Source organism: Sinohyriopsis cumingii, chromosome 6 (assembly GCF_028554795.1).
Source record: "Sinohyriopsis cumingii isolate HCF-2022 chromosome 6, ASM2855479v2, whole genome shotgun sequence".
Classification (NCBI taxonomy): domain Eukaryota; kingdom Metazoa; phylum Mollusca; class Bivalvia; order Unionida; family Unionidae; genus Sinohyriopsis; species Sinohyriopsis cumingii.
Genome location: NC_142966.1, coordinates 124,121,041 through 124,128,311, shown reverse-complemented (window position 1 = coordinate 124,128,311; position 7,271 = coordinate 124,121,041).

The window sequence follows — 7,271 nt, the reverse complement described above, 5'->3', positions numbered from 1 at the left end:
TCCCTCATGCTCACATTGATCAGTATTTTCCACAGTCCTCTCATCGTCGAGTCCCTTTTAACATCGACCTCGTAACAACAAATGACCCTTTCTTGCTAAGTATATCCATCCCCAATAGGGCTTCAGCGGCTAGATTTGAAACAAGACCCACTTGCGCTGGTCCCTTATAATATGTAGTGTCGATATTTACCACAGCCAACTGTGCGGTAAATGGCTGACCCACTGCTGTGTATAACTTAACCTTGTGCCCCTCCAGCTTGCAACTCTCATCAACAAGATCTTCTCTTATCAAGGCCGTATCTGATCCAGTGTCCTTCACAAACATGATCTCGCGCCCATTCACACATCCTGTTTCTGAAATAAACTTTTCACCAATTGTTGGCTTAACAAAACAAGTTGCCGGATTGCCACGATGTTTCATGTCATCTGTTGGACAATACCTTGCAATATGTCCCCATTGTTTGCATCGATAACATTGCCTATTCTTCTGCTTGGACTGGTCTTTTATCGATGTTAGTTTTGCTTGCTGCTGTAAGTTCTGACAATTCATCTTGTTACTATTTACATTTATATTTTGATGAAACTTAATCCGCTGCCCTTGCTGTTGTAAATTTGTGGGAATATAATCTTCCGCGGCCTCTACGACTGGACTAGAGCCCTTGTTCCTCCTAATCCACTGTGCTTGATCTTGTGGCAAGGCTTTCAAGAAAAATTCCTCACGAAGACAAATAACTGGGTCATGATCTTCCAAGAAACGCTTTATGTGCTGATCAATCCTGGCCATCAGACCACGATACGTCTCAGTGCTTTCCTTCTTCATGCTCAACAGTGCCGTGAAATGTTCATGCGGTCTCTTTCCAAAACGATCAATCAGTCCTTTCCTGAGTTCCAGGTAATCACCACAAGCTTGAGTTGCAACATATCTAGCCTCCCCTGTCAACAGAGTTCTTAGCTGTAATACTTTCAACTCGTCAGACCAATTGGCATGTTTTGCAATTGATTCAAACTCTGCTAGGAAAGTCACAATATCCTCTCCTCGTTCATGGTCATATGCATGTAGCTTTACTTTTAATGGCATTGAAGATGTTTATTCAGTCGTGTTTTCTTGACGTTTTACTTTTTCTAACTCAATTTCCAAACGCTTCATTTCTAATCTTAATTTCTTTCTTTCCGTTTCCATTCAAACTCCTGTCTTAATTCAAATTCTCTTTCATTTTTCTTTGCGCTAGTTTTTCGCTTTGTTTCCTTGGGTGGTTGCATGTGCTCAAGGTTAAGTTCCTCTTCATACTCCATAACTTCATTATCTGTAAATTCCATCAAATTCTGTGCTGCCGCTTTTCTTCGTGGTCGTCCTGAAGCAACCGTGGCTCCCTCAACTTCGACATCATCAGCAACCGACATAATGACCAACTATATGTACGTACTGTAAGTTCTATCACTGTATTCACAGCCACTGGACTAGCTTTAATTATCTACGAGTTTCTGGGCTTACACGTGTACACTCGTTACAGTGATACACACTTTGCACTTAGCAATTAACAACTGTACGTTATACACACAGTACAACCAGTCACTGCTAATATCACAGATTCACTGAATTCACAGCTTTCAGAATTGTCAAACACAATTCCAACGTATTGAAAAAAATTCCAAATAATTCACACAGGATTTTGGAATCCGTACCGCTGCCACCAAAATGTTACATTCGGGTTCAAAGGACACACAAACACCAAGTAAGGGTCCTACAACTTTATGTAAAATAAAGCTAAAATCTTAAAAAATAAACTAGAAAAAAAGTGTTCATTACAGTACCAAGCCCAGCTAAAAACTGCTTGCTCTATCACTCTGCTCTTGTTTTAGTAAGGGTTAGACACATGGAATTCTAATTAAATTAACATTTGTGCCTTATCCAGGCCCAGATAGCCATGGGAAGATAAACAACAGCACTGAACCTGTTGACAGTCTCTGGTATCAAATATCCAGAATGCTGGGAATAATGTTCTGCTGTCACTACTAACAATTAGATTCTGCTAGAATATGATACAGGCCCTTATAACAATGTCCATGTGTTAAATGAGCATCAGTATTTACAAAGGGGAAATGCAATGTTCAAACCACGTCTACTAACCAACGCAAACTTTTGACTGAGCAACATACATTCATCTTCTGAGTCACACCAACATTTACTAACCATCACGCCGCTTAAACTCACCAGCACCTAATCTCCACTTTAACACATACTCACGAAACATGCCGTTTTGGTTGCCCAAACCCAAACTTATTAATAAACGACAAAGCAATGGGATGCTAACACATACACACAACCATCCATGAAAGGGTAGAAATGATCATGCACACACATGAACAGAAGCAGCCATGAATAGTGTTGTACTGCTCATATACTGTATATAGAAACATATTTAATTACTATCGTACATCTAGTGAAAGGAAAGAAATATGTAGGAGTGCTTTCATATATATACAAAGTTACTAATATATCTCTAAAGGGTAAGATTATCCATTCACTATGCACACAAACTTGCTACCACACTAAAGGCAACGGGCACTCATACACAAAACACATATAGTTATATCCTGATTTGAGTGGGAACGTCGTTTAGGCCACCAAGTTAATAGTAATTCCTACGCATTATTTGTCCTACATAAAACCCACCTTGGATAAGAAAAGAAACATATTTAGAAGGAACTGACATGGCCGTTCTGAAGTATTGGTTGCATCAAAATCAATGAAAGATATCCAGTATTCGACAGCAGTGTCTTGGTATTTAATCGGAACTATACAGTATTGTGCTGACATGCTATTACACCGAATGCATACAGACATACATAATGATTGTAGAGAATTATGTCACCAGCAGAAAACGTAGTACTTAAACAAATGACCCCAAACTTAGATAATCTGATTATAAGAGGTAATTTCTGGAGTTGTTTAATACATTTCGAGTATCCATAGTCGACTCCATGGACTGCTTGAGGGCCGAATGAGGCCTTGCTCTAGCATTTTCATCCAATATTGCTTTTACCTCTTTCCGTTGCGCGAAAGGTATTCTATATGGCCGTTGTTTAATTGGTGTCTCCGAAGTTGTCTTTATACTGTGAGTTAAGATGTTTGTTCGACCAGGCCTAGTTGTTAGAACATCCTGAAATTCATTGCAAAGATTTCTAATATCCTCTCGTTGGTCCTTTTGTCAAGTTTACCCCCAGCTTAACGCCAGCATCACCTTCACCTGCTCTTGGAGGACAGTCAATATCCACACCATCGTTCTCGTCTGCCTTCGTCGCCAGCAGCACAGCACGCTTGTATCCACGCAGCAAGTTTATATGATAGGTAACTGTACCGCGCCTACCGGGTACAGATACCTGGTAGTTAACATCGTTTACCTTCCGGACCACACGATAAGGTCCCTGCCATTGTGCCTTCATCTTGGACGAACTTGATGGCAAGAGAATGAGGACTTCATCTCCAGGACTGAAATTCTCGTGTTTTCGTGTGACGATCATACAGTGCCTTGATTTTCTTTTGGCGATCCAACAGATTATCTTTGACAAGAGCCCCGATGTCAGCCAACTTCTCACGCATTTTCACAACATGCTCCACAGTTGACTTCCTTACATCTTCCTCTCCTGTAAACAAGCCTTGTAAAATTTGCATTGGCCCCCTAACTGACCAACCATACAACATCCTCTAAGGGTGCAAATCCAGTTTTCCTCATGTGGGACTTCGCGGTATGCAAACAACAAAAATGGCAACATCTCATCCCATTCATTCTTGTTGTCTATACAGAACTTCCGCAACATTGACTTCAAGGTCCCGTTAAAACGTTCTACTTTTCCATTTGCTTGCGGGTGATACGGCGTTGTTGTAACTCCACGAATACCCACTAGTTCATACAGCTGTTTCAATAAGGTGCTAGTGAAGTTGGTCCTTTGTCTGTTAATATGACCCTTGGAAAACAACACGGCTAAACAGCTCAATCAGTGCTCTAGCTACATTAGTTGCCTCCATATCCTTCAAAGGAAAAGCTTCGTGATACCTCGTTGCATCATCAACAACCGTCAGAATGTATTTGTGTCCAGACTTCGTTCTAGATAACGGTCCAACAATATCCATTGCAATTTTTGAGAACGGTTCTGTTATCACCGGTGGGCATACCAGTGGTGCTTTCTCACCTGCAGTCTGTTTTGCTGTCATCTGGCATTCATGACACGATGTACAATATCTTTTTACATCGGAAAACATTCCAGGCAAAAGAACGATTGGAGAATCCTCTCTTTTGTTTTCTCCAAACCCAGGTGACCTGCAAGGGGTCGATCATGTGCCAGCTCCATTACCATTTTCCGTAATCCTGCTGGTACAACTATTTGCTCCCTCCATGTGAACCATCACCAGATTGCCATTTCCGTCGCAAAATATCATTCTCCCAGAAGAATGCCATTGGCTCCTCCTCAGCCTCTTCACGAGTAGCAAAGGACTTCTCTCTAATACTTTGCAGTGAAATATCCGCAATCTGTAGTTTCGACAACATGTCCGCATTCATTGCTGAAAGTTCGTCAACTTCAATGTCATCACGCTGATCAGGATCTTCTGTCTCGATGCTGTTGTTGACAAAGTCATTCTTACCCTCATGCTCACATTGATCAGTATTTTCCACAGTCCTCTCATCGTCGAGTCCTTTTAACATCGACCTCGTAACAACAAATGACCCTTTCTTGCTAAGTATATCCATCCCCAATAGGGCTTCAGCGGCTAGATTTGAAACAAGACCCACTTGCGCTGGTCCCTTATAATATGTAGTGTCGATATTTACCACAGCCAACTGTGCGGTAAATGGCTGACCCACTGCTGTGTATAACTTAACCTTGTGCCCCTCCAGCTTGCAACTCTCATCAACAAGATCTTCTCTTATCAAGGCCGTATCTGATCCAGTGTCCTTCACAAACATGATCTCGCGCCCATTCACACATCCTGTTTCTGAAATAAACTTTTCACCAATTGTTGGCTTAACAAAACAAGTTGCCGGATTGCCACGATGTTTTCATGTCATCTGTTGGACAATACCTTGCAATATGTCCCCATTGTTTGCATCGATAACATTGCCTATTCTTCTGCTTGGACTGGTCTTTTATCGATGTTAGTTTTGCTTGCTGCTGTAAGTTCTGACAATTCATCTTGTTACTATTTACATTTATATTTTGATGAAACTTAATCCGCTGCCCTTGCTGTTGTAAATTTGTGGGAATATAATCTTCCGCGGCCTCTACGACTGGACTAGAGCCCTTGTTCCTCCTAATCCACTGTGCTTGATCTTGTGGCAAGGCTTTCAAGAAAAATTCCTCACGAAGACAAATAACTGGGTCATGATCTTCCAAGAAACGCTTTATGTGCTGATCAATCCTGGCCATCAGACCACGATACGTCTCAGTGCTTTCTTCTTCATGCTCAACAGTGCCGTGAAATGTTCATGCGGTCTCTTTCCAAAACGATCAATCAGTCCTTTCCTGAGTTCCATTAATCACCACAAGCTTGAGTTGCAACATATCTAGCCTCCCCTGTCAACAGAGTTCTTAGCTGTAATACTTTCAACTCGTCAGACCAATTGGCATGTTTTGCAATTGATTCAAACTCTGCTAGGAAAGTCACAATATCCTCTCCTCGTTCATGGTCATATGCATGTAGCTTTACTTTTAATGGCATTGAAGATGTTTATTCAGTCGTGTTTTCTTGGACGTTTTACTTTTTCTAACTCAATTTCCAAACGCTTCATTTCTAATCTTAATTTCTTTCTTTCCGTTTCCCATTCAAACTCCTGTCTTAATTCAAATTCTCTTTCATTTTTCTTTGCGCTAGTTTTTCGCTTTGTTTCCTTGGGTGGTTGCATGTGCTCAAGGTTAAGTTCCTCTTCATACTCCATAACTTCATTATCTGTAAATTCCATCAAATTCTGTGCTGCCGCTTTTCTTCGTGGTCGTCCTGAAGCAACCGTGGCTCCCTCAACTTCGACATCATCAGCAACCGACATAATGACCAACTATATGTACGTACTGTAAGTTCTATCACTGTATTCACAGCCACTGGACTAGCTTTAATTATCTACGAGTTTCTGGGCTTACACGTGTACACTCGTTACAGTGATACACACTTTGCACTTAGCAATTAACAACTGTACGTTATACACACAGTACAACCAGTCACTGCTAATATCACAGATTCACTGAATTCACAGCTTTCAGAATTGTCAAACACAATTCCAACGTATTGAAAAAAATTCCAAATAATTCACACAGGATTTTGGAATCCGTACCGCTGCCACCAAAATGTTACATTCGGGTTCAAAGGACACACAAACACCAAGTAAGGGTCCTACAACTTTATGTAAAATAAAGCTAAAATCTTAAAAAATAAACTAGAAAAAAAGTGTTCATTACAGTACCAAGCCCAGCTAAAAACTGCTTGCTCTATCACTCTGCTCTTGTTTTAGTAAGGGTTAGACACATGGAATTCTAATTAAATTAACATTTGTGCCTTATCCAGGCCCAGATAGCCATGGGAAGATAAACAACAGCACTGAACCTGTTGACAGTCTCTGGTATCAAATATCCAGAATGCTGGGAATAATGTTCTGCTGTCACTACTAACAATTAGATTCTGCTAGAATATGATACAGGCCCTTATAACAATGTCCATGTGTTAAATGAGCATCAGTATTTACAAAGGGGAAATGCAATGTTCAAACCACGTCTACTAACCAACGCAAACTTTTGACTGAGCAACATACATTCATCTTCTGAGTCACACCAACATTTACTAACCATCACGCCGCTTAAACTCACCAGCACCTAATCTCCACTTGAACAACACATACTCACGAACATGCCGTTTTGGTTGCCCAAACCCAAACTTATTAATAAACGACAAAGCAATGGGATGCTAACACATACACACAACCATCCATGAAAGGGTAGAAATGATCATGCACACACATGAACAGAAGCAGCCATGAATAGTGTTGTACTGCTCATATACTGTATATAGAAACATATTTAATTACTATCGTACATCTAGTGAAAGGAAAGAAATATGTAGGAGTGCTTTCATATATATACAAAGTTACTAATATATCTCTAAAGGGTAAGATTATCCATTCACTATGCACACAAACTTGCTACCACACTAAAGGCAACGGGCACTCATACACAAAACACATATAGTTATATCCTGATTTGAGTGGGACGTCGTTTAGGCCACCAAG